This window comes from Pinus tabuliformis, chromosome 1_1, assembly GCF_031772625.1.
Source record: "Pinus tabuliformis cultivar Carrire ecotype Pingquan chromosome 1_1, CPIR1, whole genome shotgun sequence".
NCBI lineage: Eukaryota > Viridiplantae > Streptophyta > Pinopsida > Pinales > Pinaceae > Pinus > Pinus tabuliformis.
The window spans coordinates 455236720-455252919 of record NC_142297.1 but is presented as its reverse complement, the minus strand read 5'-3'; the positions used below and the strand labels follow the sequence as shown (position 1 = coordinate 455252919).

The 16200-nt window shown below is 36.1% G+C and overlaps 1 protein-coding gene across 1 annotated transcript in view; it reads right to left on the bottom strand.

The window, feature by feature from the left end:
• Positions 1 to 16200, bottom strand: part of LOC149213719 (uncharacterized) — a 109225-nt gene that overhangs the window by 90773 nt on the left and 2252 nt on the right. The window lies entirely within an intron of this gene.

Genomic DNA, 16200 nt, shown 5'->3' with positions numbered 1-16200 from the left:
ATACAGAAGCAGATGAAACGATAGAGGCAATTGTGAAGCACCAATTGCCCACACAGGAAGTCTGGAAAAATTTGACATAGATAATATTATCAAGCCAGAACCTGTAAATGATAATTTTTGTCCAGTTCGTAAGTAGTCACACACAGGCAGAATTTTGGTAGATAAGCATACAGAGGAAAGATAAAGGCTGAGCCAACTCAGCAGGGCTATTCGGTCACCACAGCAGCAATCACAATCACAGGTGGCAAACGCGAGAAAATACAGCGCAGCAAGCATAAAGACGTGTTCTCCAGCATTAAAGCAAAGTGGCTCAACCGACTCACTGACCTACAAAGGTCACATTATCCTCTGACAGACATAAAGGGAATTTATGCTGCATTCAAAGTTGTAATAACTTCTTTTCTACTTTCTGTACGAAGTTATGAAGATATTTCCTCTCTCAGATGACTCAATGCCTGAGATATTTTGTATAAACATTCCTATAAAGTCCCCTTCGCATGAGCTTGCAAGGGTTGTTGTTGATTTCTCCTAAAGAAATTCTTATGCTGTAATCCTTTCAGAAGTTTAATAAAGAAAGTGATGGAATTTCTCGGATTTCTGAAGTGTTGAATGCGTTCTAGTGTCTGTTGATAACTGCTGGATTCCTGTGTATTTCACCATACAATAAGTCTATGTAACTCTCTCTGTTAATTCGTTGTTTTACTAAAATCCATATATGTTATCTGATTTTCAATACTAAGCAACAAGGAAAAAGAATAACTTTCAGGATTTATTCACTGAGTACCCTGAGTTCAATCTGTGTTGTTTATGAATGTTTTCTTCAGCTGTAATCTAGATAAGTGTAATTCTTAATTGCTGCACTTTCAGAATACACCTTTCACAGTGGCCTTTGTCACAGGAATTCAAGCTTTGCTCATGTGCAGTGTGTTCACCTTCACCTCACCAACTTAATAGAAAATTCTTAATTGCTTTCTGTTGGTTGACATACATCACCATTTAAGCTAACTTTGTTTGTCTAAAATACACAATAGGCCCTGCAGTTTGAACACCACCAATCCTGCATATCAAATCATTTCACAACTCCAGACTCCATTGCCCAATGGTATTTCACTATCTAAACACTATATCATAAGACCTGAAAGAAACCCTTCAACCAAAACATAAACAAAAAACCTGAGCATAATAGCTAGCCTAAAAAACACCATCATAACAGAGATAAATCATTAAGAGAGAGCCCTCTCTGATTACAGTTTGGCTAGAAACTGTAGTCCAAAGATTGGTTAGTGGTTACCCCGGCCGTATTCCCTTGGGAGTCATAGGGAACAACCTGGGTGTTAACATGTGGCTCTTTGTATTGAATGGAGAAAAGAGAAAGTAGGATGAAGAAGCCCAAAAGATTATCATGAAATGGCTATCTATTTTAGATGTTGATAAATTGAGGCACTGTGAGTCAACAAAGGAAGTGTTGGACAGACTGCAATATCTGTATGCTAGAGATAGCCAGGTGGCTCGAGAAAAGGCTGAGGAGCCCTGTTGCTCTAGCAATGAATAATAATATCTAGAAGTTGTTGCTCATCATACTCGATGTGGTGATGAAGAAGTCTCAAAAGAGAGACCATGTTACTTATCATGTATGTTATTTCTTTGTGATAAATATAAAGGAATATGTCATTCATTATCTAGATGTTCATGTGAATCACTTGAATATAGAGAGAGCCATGCATATAGTAGTGTTAATGAAGATAGAGCCATTTTAGTAGAAATAGCAAATAAGATATCCTCTAAAGATGAAGAGAGATTCTCATTGTGCTCATCCATAGGAGTAAATGAGAATACCTCAGGTAGTGATGATGAAGGGATAACCCTTAGACATGTAGAAGACTCCATGGACACATAGATGGGCTTAGATATCAATGATAACTCAGGTATCACCTTTGCTAGTGAGGAAAAAGATCTAGACGAAAGGATATTTTTTAGAAAGAAGTTGATCTCTGTCCTAAAGGAGATCAAGGAACTATCAGAGGAAAATCTCAAGTGATAACAACAACTGAAAATCTATGAGCTTGAGAATGAGAAGTTGAGAAAAACAATAGTTGAACTAAATGCTCAACAAGAAGAGGTTAGCAGACTGACTGGGATGTTAACCAACCAACTGAGTGAGAAGGAAGCTTACTATGAGTGACTACAAAATGAAGAAGTCTCATTGAGACATGACTTAGATAATTCAAATAAAGCATTGTCTCATTATCAGAAGCTTGAGGGGAGAAAAAAGGCCTTGGATGAGATTATTGTTAAGCAAGGATCCCCACTCATCAAGGTTGGTTTGGGCCTCAAACAAAAACGAAGCTCCAAGATGGTGAAGGATGAAGGGTCAACCTCCTAGGTAAAGGGAGTCCAAGGTTCCAACAACAACAATGAAAGAAAGGTTGTTGGACACCAGCTATGGTAAGGAAAGCAACAACAGAAAAAGAAGAAAAGGCAGCACCAGAAGGCTAAGAAGCAGCATGAGGAAGTGCAACAGAAGAGGACAAGGAAACTGCAAGAAAGAGTGCATGATAGAAATGAAATCTGTCATAGAAGGCACATGAAGAGCTAGCAGAGGTCCTTTCCTACTCAAGGACAAATCCTACAAAGAAAATGTAACCTTTGTCATCAAAATCCTTTTTATGGGTATTGTCTTTCTTGCAATAATTTTGGACATAAATCCATATATTATAGATTCCATGCAAGGAAACAAGATCTGTTTTGTAGCAACAACCCAGGAATTCACAAAAGGCTAGGAGAAGGCATGTTGGACACGAGAGGAGTTTTGACAAAAGAGTTGTAAAAATGAGTAACTCCTCTGCCCCGTTCTTAAGCCATATTTAATGCTACAACTATGGAAATCTCAGGAACAAGAGAGTTGGCTATAGAAATGACAAGAAATGGAATTCTTCTCATCATATGCATATGAATGGAGTAGTCTGGGATTTGAAGACAAGGAGAGAGAATGGAGTTGAGATATATAGACATTTCTTCAGTGCTTTATGTCAAAAGAATAAGATGAAAAGAGGAGGAAGAAATAAGGCGAATGATCCTCTTACCCGTGTGATGGACCTCTCTATAAGGAAGAAAGGAATCAAAAGGATTTGGGTGAAGAAAGAGGAGGTAAAATATAAGTTTCCTCTACCCATGTGCATCTAAGAGAAGACCCAAATAGGGATAAAGGAGAAGAAAGATGGTAATGCTTCTATCGAGACTCAACCATTGAAGGTATGGAGGAAGAAGGAGGATGATCTACTCATGGGGAGTAGACCCTCTGTTTCTCTTTAGTGAACGAAGAGAATTTCCTGAAGGGCTGAATAGGTGAGATGAAAGAAGCCAAAAAGAATAAATAGAAAGGTGCATCTGATTGATGAAGGTATAAGTGTTTTTTCCTGCTGATTATAAGAATGAATTGGTTTATTTTGAATTATCAACATTGAAAAAGAGGAGTGCATCCAGCATGAGGAGTACACAACAATATATTCTATTGTGGGAAGGAGATGGGCTGCAGTCGAAGTGTTGAATGACAAGAAGCTCACAATCAAGTCAAGTCCATAGGATGAGTCCCCACACAGAGGATTTGTAGCCAAGGGATACTCTCAGGTTGAAGGGATTGGCCATGAGGATAACTTTTCTCATGTGGCAATGTACTCATCCAACAGATCAATTCTTGCTCTATGTGCACAGATGGGATGGAAGATACATAAAATGGATGTGAAAACAACATTCCTCAATGGAGTTATTAAGGAGGAGGTGTAGCTCGAGCAACGAGAAGGATTCGAGACTTTGATCGAGAGTATCATGTGTGAAAACTCAAGCAAGCATTTTATGGTCTCAAGAAAACACCCTATGCTTGGTACACCAAGATTGATAGTTATCTCACTGATTTTGGCTTCACTAAAAGTGAAGCGAATGAAAACTTCTATCATATTTTGGTAGAAGGTAAATTGATTATTATTGTCTTATATGTTGGTGCCTTGATTTTAACTGGTGATGAACAATTGCTCAGATATTTCAAGGAGGACCTTGCAAGAGAGTTTGAAATGAAGGACATAGGTCTCATGCACTACTTCGTTGGATTGCAAGTGTGGAAATGAGATGAGGAATTGTTTATCTCTCAAGGAAAGTATGCCAACAAGATATGTCATATGTTCCACATGGATAGATGCAAACCCATGGAGACTCATCTAGCGACCAACTGGACTAAAGAGGATGTGGCTTCAGGTGAGGAAGTGGATGCTATTGTTTACTGGCGGTTGATCGGTTCACTCATGTATCTTCAGCACACAGCTAGATATGTGTTATGCAGTCAACCAATTGAGCCAAGCTATGGTTCAAATAACCAAATTATTTTGGAGGGAAGCTAAGAATGTTTAATGGTACCTTAGAGGCACTATTGAATTTTGACTATGGTACCAAAAGGACAAAGGGAGTGAAGTTGCATGGCTTCACAGATGCAGATTGGGTGAGGATTCCATCATATCAGAATAGTACATGAGGTGGAATTTTCAGCTTTGGGTCCACAGCAATTTATTGGTACAACATGAAGCAAATATTTGTGGCAGTCAACTCGGGAAAAGAAGAATACATGGCTTCTAGTGAAGCAACATGTGAGTCTATCTGGATGAGAGATATACTTATTGGATTATTTGGTCAGCGGATGGGTCCAACTGTGATCTATTGTGATAAACAGAGTTACATCAAGCTCTCTGAAAATCATGTTTTTCACGATCGATCTAAGCATATAGATATCCAGTATCACCATCTATGGGATTGTGTGCAGAGGTGAATCATGTTGTTGTAGTACATTTTGATAGAGGAACATGATGGAGATATTTTGACAAAGGCTCAAGAGGGAAGTTTGATTTCCATAGGTGTAGGATAGGGGTGGTTGATAATCCCCTTATTTCTAAGATGGAGTGTTGAAAAAGCAACAAGAAATTCTCAATTTGATTTTCCCTTGATCAAATTGAGAAAATTCATATTTCCACATTTGCAGACAACTTGGATGATGTTAACTTGAGTGACCTGGCTTGTGTCACCCAATTTACTCAATAAATTCGAGTTGTAGGAGTTAATGAGTTCAAGTTTAGTTTTCTTGTGTTCGTTCCTATAAAATCGGAGTTTGGCTCAATTAATTTGAGTTAAGGGCACGAAGTTTAGTTGTATGTAGTGATTCCTAAATTTTAGGAGCCTAGGTTGAGTTAATTTTAGTTGTTTTTAGTTAAACTAGTTCCAACTATTAGCAGAACTAGTGGGGGGTCAAGTTGTGTAGTGGGACTTTAGTCAAACTCAGTGATCATCTATTTAACTGATCAATCAGCCCAAAATTATCTCATGCATGTAGATAATTTGAGTTACCCAATTGATTTAGAGATTACAAGGTAGTGTAACATCAGTGGTAGACTAGTTCTGAGTGTACAAGAGTTGCATGCAACCAATTGATCATCTTCAGGGAATTGAGCTATCAATTAGAGGAATTTCATAAATAATAGGGGCATAATTCCTCAAGGAATGGTGCAAGGAAATAGGGGCTCAATCAAAGGAAAAATTTGACTAAGTATGGGTCAGATGCCCTCAGTGAGCAAAGAAACAGGTTGTGCACTTGCAAGGTAAGCTCAGTTGAGCAAATAAATTGTATTAAATCTCTATATCATCTTATTAATGCAAGCAGGAATTAGGGGTTTTAGAATAATGCTTTCCCCATATAAAAATATGTGGCCTGTGTGTTATTTCTTTGTGCATGTCTGAATTTTTTGTTCTAAATTGTGAAATAATGTCTGCATAATAGTAGAGTAGGTTTGTGTCTTGTGATTTTAGTTAAAACTTCATGAGCAGTTGCTAATATATAACATAATTTCTACACATCGTGACAATGATTATCTTAATATGAAAATCAACTATAGTCAACCATAGTCCAATGTCGCCACAGGGGCTTCACTCAATGAACCTCTGAAATATCATGTGTGCTCGTGGAAAAGTAAACAATACCCCTAATTTGACTACATATTGAAAAATACCTATAAAATCACATTATTTAACCCCCTACCAATATAAATACTATCACCTCCCCAATTTAAAACACCCCTAACTTCACTAGATATTGTAGGTATCCATTTTTTCATTAACATTTTTTATACCTCTTTATATTTTTTCATTAAATTTGAGCTCCATTTTTTGTACCTGCCAACATAAAAACCCTTTACCGACTAATATATGTTTAATATATTATGTTATTTTTTCCTCAATATATATCCCCTAATATGAACTCACGTGGTATGGTATTGCTCCCCATTGAAGCCCCCATGAACGTCACATTGTGACAAATATTGTCACTATATGAAAATCAGTCATGGTCAACCATGTAAACCATGGTCTAGGATTGCATTGTGACAAGGATTATCTCAACATGAAATTCAACCATGGTCAACGATGTTTATTTTGGGGTTTATAATATTTATGTTGGGTTTACATACCTTGAGTTTACAATATTAATCCCTTGGGTTTAATATTTTTCTCTTGGGGTTTTAGTATTAATTCCTTAGGTTTATTATATCAATCCCTTGGGTTTATTCATCTAAGGATTCAACTGTGGTCAAGCATGGTCCAACGTCGCTGTGTGACAAAGACTGTCTCAATATGAAAATCCACCATGGTCAACCATGCCTATTTAAGGGTTTATAGTATTTATCTTAGGGTTTATATACCTTGGGTTTGATATGATTCCCCTACGTTTATAATCCCTTGGGTTTTTAGTATTATCGCTTGGGTTTATTATTCCCTTCGGTTTATAATATCAATTGTGGTCATCAATCGTCAACCATGGTCAACAATGTTTAATAAAACCATTCATGGTCAACCATGTTCCAACGTGGCATTATGACAATGATTATCTCAGTATGAACATCAACCATGGGAAGCCATGCTCTAATGTCAAATTTTGACAAATATTGTCTATATGAAAATCAATCATGGTCAACCACGTTTATTTTATGGTTTATAATATTTATATTTTGATTTATATACCTTGGGTTTGTAATATTAATCCCTTGTATTTAATATTATTCTTTGGGTTCATAATCGATTAGGGTTTTAGTGTTAATCCATTGGGTTTATTATTCCCTCAGGTTTATAATATTTAATAATATTTTTATTAACATAAATATTATCTTAGTATGAAAATCAACCATGGGTAATCATGGTCCAACGTCACACTTTTACAAAGGTTGTTTATATGAAAATCAATCTTGGTCAACCATGTTTATTTTATGGTTTATAATATTTATCTTCTTGTTTATATACCTTGGGTTTATAATATTAATCCCTTGGTTTAATATTATTATCTTGGGTTCATAATCCCTTGGGTTTTTAGTATTAATCCCTTGGGTTCATAATTCCTTGAGGTTTTAGTATTAATCCCTTGGGTTTATAATATCTATCCCATGGGTTTATTATTCCCTTGGGTTTATAATATTTAATAATACTTTTATTAACATGATATTATTTAACAATATTTTTATTAACATAAAGATTGTCTCAATATGAAAATCAACTATGGTCCAATGTCGCATTATGACAAATATTATATCGATATGAAAATCAATCATGGTCAACCACAGTCAACCATGATCCAACGTCACATCGTGACAAGGATTGTCTCAATATGGAAATCAACCATGGTCAACCATGTTTATTTTAAGGTTTATAATATTTAACTTAGGTTTATATACCTTGGGTTTAAAATTTTGTATCCCTTGTGTTTATTATTCACTTTGGTTTATAATATAAATCCCTTGTGTTTATTAATCTAACGATTAATATTCCTGGTGTTTAATATTATTCCCTTAGGTTTATAATAACTTGGGTTTTTAGTATTAACCCCTAGAGTTTATTATTCCATTAGGTTTATAATATCAATCATGATCAACCATGGCCAATCTTGGTTAAACATGTTTTATAAATGTAATCACGATCTACCTGGTCCAACGTGACATTGTGAAAAGGATTATCTCAATATGAAAATCAATCATTGTCTCAAGCATGGTCCAAAGTCACATTATGACAAAGATTGTCTCAATATGATAATCATGGCCAACCATGGCCCATCATGGTCAACCATGGCCAATCATGGTCAACCTTGGTCAATGTTGGGTCCCTATAATACTAGTGATTACCCCATTACTATTGTAGTTATACCCCTTATTAATATTATTGTGCCCCTATTGCCCCCATATTGTTATTACTGTGCCCCATAGAATCCCTCTATTGTTATTTTTGTGGCTTTATATTATTATTGTTAGGTCGGCTGGATTATATTGTGACTCCTTAGACTCCTATATATAGAAAGTAGGTTGTTTCATTTGAATCATCCAAGAATTGTTCATTTATGTAATGTAAAGGAGGTTTCCCCCTCGAAGAGGCTGAATTCTAAGGCGTTGATCTATCTTTTCTATCTTTTCTTGAGCTGGTTTCATAACATTTGGTATCAGAGCTTTGGATTCTAGGGTTTCGCTGCTCCAAAAAGGTCATCGTGGCATTTTCACTATAACTTTTTTTCTGTGACTTTTCAGAAATTGCAAAAAAACCCCATTTGAGAAGAAATCGCGCTGAACCTCGGGTCCGAATTTCAGAGCTTTTTGCGCTATATTTGCGGAGATATGATTTGAGGAAGTTGGTCTTTTTGCAAACTCCTGAATTACATTCCAAACAGGTGACCTGGGAAAAATCGTCATAACTTTCTCTCTGGGGATCGGATTGAAATTTCGTAAGAAGGTACAGAAAGAGGACGGGCTGCAGTTTCTTGTATGCATTTTTCAGATCCAAAGGTCGGAACAGTGACTCGTGGCACGTCGTACAAGTTCGTTCTACTGAACTAGTCTATAATCAAGTCACTGTGGGAGATTTCGCATAACTCTTCCTTGGAGAATCCAATTTGGGTCAGACTTGTGGCATTGGAAAGAGGACACAAAGGGCTACTGTAGTTCACAAATTCAAAACTAGATGATCGGAAAGTACAGAGACACATTAGAGGCAATATCGAGCTCCTACAAAGTGAAAACTGTTGTGTAGATTTTCTTAAATTTTTGCTCAAGCTTGGTTTGAAAATTTGTTTTGAAGGAATTCAAAGGGCATAATAGAGCATTATTATCGGTAACTGATGCCCCAAGGAAAGAAAATGCAAACACCTAGTAAGGAACCTGAAAGCTCTAGCATGACTCATGAAGAAGAAGAAGAAATGCTATATGATATATCAAAATTACAAGAACAAGTGTCACTTGCACAAAAAGCAACAGAATCTAATATGGATGGTTTAAGGAAAGATGTAGAAGCTAAGATGGATGGTTTAAAGAAAGGCATAGAAGCTAAAATTGATGGCATGGATGATAAGATGGAAGAATTGAAGATAAATATGAATAAGTTGCTACAAGAAATGGTTACTAAGGGTGAAAGGGTACTAAAGGAAACTCATGATGAGAACAAAAGAAATGTTAATCATGATTCCATAGACTCTAATGTTGGATCGAAGACTCACCATATTCCAAAAATCGATATGAGGAAGTTTGATGGCAAGGATCCTGCCACATGGATATTACAGATGGAGCAATTCTTCGATCTCAATAATGTGCAAAACACACAAAAGGTACGTATGGCAACTTTATATTTGGAACCAAATCAGTTTGTATGGTATCAATGGCTTTGCTCTCGTAAACAATTTATCACTTGGGCAATTTTTACGGAAGAATTGATAGCACATTATGAGGATACAAAAAGCAACACTTTTTTTAGCCAATTGATAAGTCTCAAACAAAAGGGTTCAATAATGGAGCACATTGAGGAGTTCCAAAAATTGAACATAAGGGTAAAAGATATTCCAGAGGAGCATAGGATTGATGTGTTCATAGGGTCTTTAAAGGATAATATCCAACATGATGTTCGCCTTTGGGAACCTGATTCATTAGAGAAGGCATTCAGGTTAGCAAGAAAAATGGAAAGCAAAATTATGGCAACCAGGAAGCATACCACTCACAACTATAAAGACGGAAGTGTTGTTGCCCTAGTCTTCCACAACCTATAAGGTTGACACCACAACAATTGGAAGAAAAAAGAGCAAAAGGGCTTTGTTACAGTTGTGATAGCAAATACACTAAAGGTCATAAGTGTGCTGAGAAGAAATTATTCTACATAGATTGTGAAGAGGAAGAAGAAAAGGAGCAAGAAAGGTCAAAAGAAGAGGATATACTCCAGGAACAAAGCCTAGATGAAGAACAAATAAATCCGACCATATCTTGTAATGCATTGGCGGGAATTACCACTCCTCAAACCATCAAGATAGAAGGACAAATCAAGAAGAAAAAGGTAATAGTGTTGATTGATTCAGGAAGCACCCACAATTTTATTCATTGTAGGGTAGCAAAAGAATTGAATTGCTTCCTATATCCAGCACCAGAGTGTCAAGTGATGATTGCAAATGGAGGAACAATAAATTGCTCTGGAAAGTGCCATAATATCAAGCTATCCATGGGAGAATATGTATTGACTAGCCCAATGCTTTCCATTCCAATGGGAGGTGTTGATGTTGTACTAGGAGTCCAATGGCTACAATCCTTGGGTACAATAGCTTTTAATTTTCAAGAACTTTTCATCAAATTTTCTACGGAAGGAAAGGAAGTTGAATTAAGGGGTATTGCAGGGAAACCAGGAAAGATAATCAGCTCTAATGGTATGACAAAGCTTCTAAAAAAGGAGCAAAGAGGTGTAATTGCACAATTATGTTCGCTAGATGTTTCCACATCGGAATCATCTATTTCTCCAGATCTCCAAAAAGTCCTGGACAATCATTCCAAGGTATTTGAGACTCCCAAAGGTCTCCCACCTATGCGTGATCATGATCATGCTATTCATCTGATTCCAGGAAGTGTTCCTCCAAACATCAGGCCGTACAGATATCCCTATGTCCAAAAAAGTGAAATTGAACGTATGGTTGCAGAAATGCTAGAGGCTGGTATAATTCAACCGAGTCAAAGTTCTTTCTCTGCTCCAGTAGTATTGGTGCACAAGAAGGATGGATCATGGCGCATGTGTCCGGATTATAGGGAGCTCAACAAGCTCACTATTAAAGATAAGTTCCCCATTCCTGTCATTGATGAATTACTGGATGAATTGCATGGATCAATTTACTTCACCAAGTTGGATCTTCGTTCAGGATATCATCAAATCAGAATGAAGATTGAAGACATTCCGAAAACAGCATTTAGAACTCATGAGGGTCATTATGAATTTTTGGTCATGCCTTTTGGCCTTACCAATGCACCTTCAACATTTCAAGGTTTGATGAATTCAATTTTCAAACCATTCCTTAGAAAATTTGTGTTAGTATTTTTTGATGATATACTAATCTACAACAAGTCTTGGAAGGATCATGTTGAACATGTTGACAGGTGCTACAACTATTGGAGGAGAAACAATTATATGCAAAAAGATCCAAATGTTTCTTTGGAGTCCAGGAGGTGGAATATTTGGGTCATATTGTATCTCATGAAGGAGTTAAGGTAGACCCTAGCAAAATTAAAGCCATTAAGGAATGGAAAATCCCCACATCCATAAAGCATCTGCGAGGATTTCTTGGGTTGACAGGGTATTATCGCAAGTTTGTTAAGAATTATGGGAGAATAGCAGCACCTCTAACAACATTATTGAAGAAAGATGCATTTTCATGGACTCCGGAAGCAACAAAGGCCTTTGAACATCTTAAAGAGGCAATGTGCCAAGCACCGGTCTTAGCTACACCGGACTTCACAAAAACCTTTATTGTGGAATGTGATGCTTCAGGAAATGGAATTGGTGTTGTTCTAATGCAAGATGAAAGACCCATTGCTTTTGAAAGTCGTCCAATCAAGGGAAAGTTTTTAAGCAAAGCTATTTATGAGAAGGAAATGTTGGCAATACTCCATGCACTTAAGAAATGGCGACCCTACCTAATGGGAAGACACTTCAAGGTAAAAACGGATCATGATAGCCTTAAATACTTTTTAGAACAAAGATTATCCTCTGAAGAGCAACAAAAGTGGGTCACAAAGATGTTGGGTTATGACTTTGAAATCATCTACAAAAAAGGGAAGCAAAATGTGGTGGCAGATGCACTCTCAAGAAAGGATGAGGATGTGGAAGCATTGTTGTGCACCATTTCTATTATCCAACCAGATTGGATAAACGAAGCAAGGGAGGAATGGAAGAATGACGAAGAAGTGTGGGCACTTATTCGAAAGTTACAACAAGATTCCAGTATGTCTGATACATTTAGCTGGCAAAATGATTCGTTATGGTACAAAGATCGCTTATACCTCTGTAAGAATTCCCAGCTAAAACAAAAGATTCTTATGGAATTGCACACTTCTCCCTTAGGAGGGCACTCAGGATTTTTAAAAACTTACCACAGGGTTAAGAAGGAATTTTTTTGGGATGGCCTTAAATCAGATATTCAAAAGTTTGTGGCGGAATGTTTGGTTTGCCAACAAAATAAAGTTGAAACAATTAAGACACCGGGTCTATTACAACCTTTATCCATTCCAAGCCAACGTTGGGAGGAGGTTTCAATGGATTTTATCACAGGTTTACCCAAGTCTGAGGGAAAGAGTGTCATCATGGTGGTAGTTGACAGACTTACCAAGTATGCACACTTTTGTGCATTATCACATCCATTTAAAGCCAGTACAGTTTCTACTGCATTTATGGAAACAATTCAAAAGCTACATGGAAACCCAAAGATTATTGTAAGTGACAGAGATCCCATTTTCACTGGAAATTTTTGGACAAAATTATTTTCTTGTCTTGGTACTCAGTTAGCTCATAGCTCATCTTATCATCCTCAATCTGATGGGCAAACTGAGATAGTAAACAAATGTTTGGAAGGATATCTTCGTTGCTTTGTATCTGATAAACAGACACAATGGGTCAAATGGTTGCCTCTGGCTGAATGGTGGTATAACACTTCCTTCCATACAGCAACAAAAATGACCCCATTTATGGCACTTTATGGGTATCAACCACCATCCATCACATCATATTTAAGAGAAAATTCTAAGGTTCAGGCAGTGGAACATCACATCGAACATCAACAACAAGTCCTCCAACTCTTAAAGGATAACCTCGTGTTGGCACAGAATAGAATGAAACAACAGGCAGATCAACATCGCAGTGAAAGAAGTTTTGATGTAGGTGATTGGGTATTCCTACGGCTACAACCATATAAGCAAATGTCCCTCAAGCAAGCTAAGAAGGATAATAAATTATCACCAAAGTATTATGGTCCGTACAAGGTGTTGCAAAAGATTGGTACTATGGCATACAAATTGGAGCTTCCTGCAGCTTCTCGATTGCACCCAGTTTTCCATGTTTCATGTTTAAAGAAGGTTATAGGCGACAAGCTCCCAGTTCAAACAATATTGCCAGAACTTGACGAGGAAGGAAAAATTATATTGGAACCGGAAGCAGTCATAGAAACAAGAACTCGACAGCTACGAAATCGATCAATTTCAGAGTATCTTATCAAGTGGAAGAACTTATCCGCTGAAGATTCCACATGGGAGGATGAGAATTTTATGCAGAAGTATCCAGAACTACTCAAGCGTTGAGGACAACACTTTTTTGAAGGAGAGGGGCATGTTGGGTCCCTATAATACTAGTGATTACCCCATTACTATTGTAGTTATACCCCTTATTAATATTGTTGTGCCCCTATTGCCCCCATATTGTTATTACTGTGCCCCATAGAATCCCTCTATTGTTATTTTTGTGGCTTTATATTATTATTGTTAGGTCGGCTGGATTATATTGTGACTCCTTAGACTCCTATATATAGAAAGGAGGTTTTGTCATTTGAATCATCCAAGAATTGTTCATTTATGTAATGTAAAGGAGGTTGCCCCCTCGAAGAGGCTGAATTCTAAGGCGTTGATCTATCTTTTCTATCTTTTCTTGAGCTGGTTTCATAACAGTCAACCATGGTCAACCATGTTTTATAAAATTAAACATGATCATCCATGGTAAATCATGGTCAACCATGGTCAAACACCACATTGTGACAAAGATTGCCTTGATATGAAAATCAACCATGGTTAAGCATGGTCAACCTTGGTCCAACATCACATTTTGACAAGGATTGTCTCGATATGAAAATCAACCATGGTCAACAATGTTTATTTAGTGTTTATAATATTTATCTTAGGGTTAATATACCTTGTGTTTATTATTCCCTTGGGTTTATAATATCAATCCCTTGGGTTTATTATTCCATTGGCTTTATAATATCAATCATGGTCAATCATAGCCATCCTTGGTGAACCATTGTCAAATGTCGCATTGTGACAAAGATTGTCACAATATGAAAATAAACCATGGTCATCCATGGTCCAATGTGGCATTATTATAAATATTGTCTCTATATGAAAATAAATCATGGTCAACCATGGTCCAACGTCACATTGTGAAAAATGTCGTCTCGATATGGAAAGTAATCATGGTCCACCATGTTTTATAAAATCATTCATAGTCAACCATGTCCTAATGTTGCATTTGACAATGATTGTCACAATATGAAAATCAACCATGGGCAAACATGCCCCAACGTCACATTGTGAAAAATATTGTCTATATGAAAATCAATCATGGTTAACCATGCTCAACCATGGCCAACATTGCATTCTGACAAGGATTGTCTCAATATGAAAATCAACCTTGGTCAACGATGTGTATTTTATGGTTTATAATATTTATCTTTTGGTTTATATACCTAGGGTTTATAATATTAAACCCGTGGGTTTAATATTATTTCCTTTGGTTCAATAGCATTCCCTTACGTTCATAATCCCTTGGGACTTTACTATTAATCTATTGGGTTTATAATATGAATCCCTTGGGTTTATAATATTTAATAATATTTTTATTAACATAATAATATTTATTGATATTTTTATTAACATAATAATATTTATTAATATTTCTATTAACATAAAAATTGTCTCAATATAAAAATAAATCATGGTCAACCATAGTCCAACATTGCATTGTGATAAGGATTGTCTCCATATGGAAATCAATCATGGTCAACTATGTTTATTTTATGGTTTATAATATTTATCGTAGTGTTCATATACATTGGTTTATTACCCTTTATCCCTTAGTTTTATTATTCCCTTAGGTTTATAATCACTTTGGTTTTTAAAATTGATCCCTAGGGTTTATTATACCCTTAGGTTTATAATATCAATCATGGTCAATCATGTTCAACCATGTTTTATGAATTCAATCATGGTCTATCATGGTGCAACATCGCATTGTGACAAAGATTTTATCAATATGAAAATCAATAACCATTGTCCAACGTCGCATTGTGACAAAGATTTTATCACTATGAAAATCAATGTGAAATATTGTCTCAATATGATAACAATGGTCAGCCATGGTCAAGCATGTTTTATAAAATCGGACATGGTCATCCATGGTCAATCACGGTAAACCATGGTCGAATGTTGCATTGTGACAAAGATTGACTTGATATGAAAATCAACGATTGTTAAGCATGTCAACCATGGTTGAATGTCGTATTATGACAAGGATTATCTCAATATAAAAATCAACCATGGTCAACCAAGGTCAACTATGTTTATTTTAGTGTTTATAATATTTATCTTAGGGTTTATATACCTTGGGTTTATAATATTAGTCCCACGGATTTAATATTATTCCCTTGGGTTCATAATCCCTTGGGGTTTTAATATTAATCCTCTGGGTTTATTATTCCCTTAGGTTTTTAATGTCAATCCCTTATTTTATGGTTTATAATATTTATCTTACAATTTATATATCATGGTCAACCATGTTTATTTTATGGTTTATAATATTTATCTTACAGTTTATATATCTTGCATTTATAATTTTAATCCATTGGAATTATTACTCCCTTGGGTTTATAATATCAATCCTTCGGGTTTATTAATTTAAGGGTTCATATTCCTAGGGTATAATATTATTCGCTTAGGTTTATAATCTAAGCCAATCATAGCCAAACATGGTCAACTATGGTCAAATGTTGCATTGTGAGAAAGATTCTCTTGATTTGAAAATCAACCATGGTCCAATGTCATAGTGTGACAAGGTTTTTATCAATATGAAAATTAA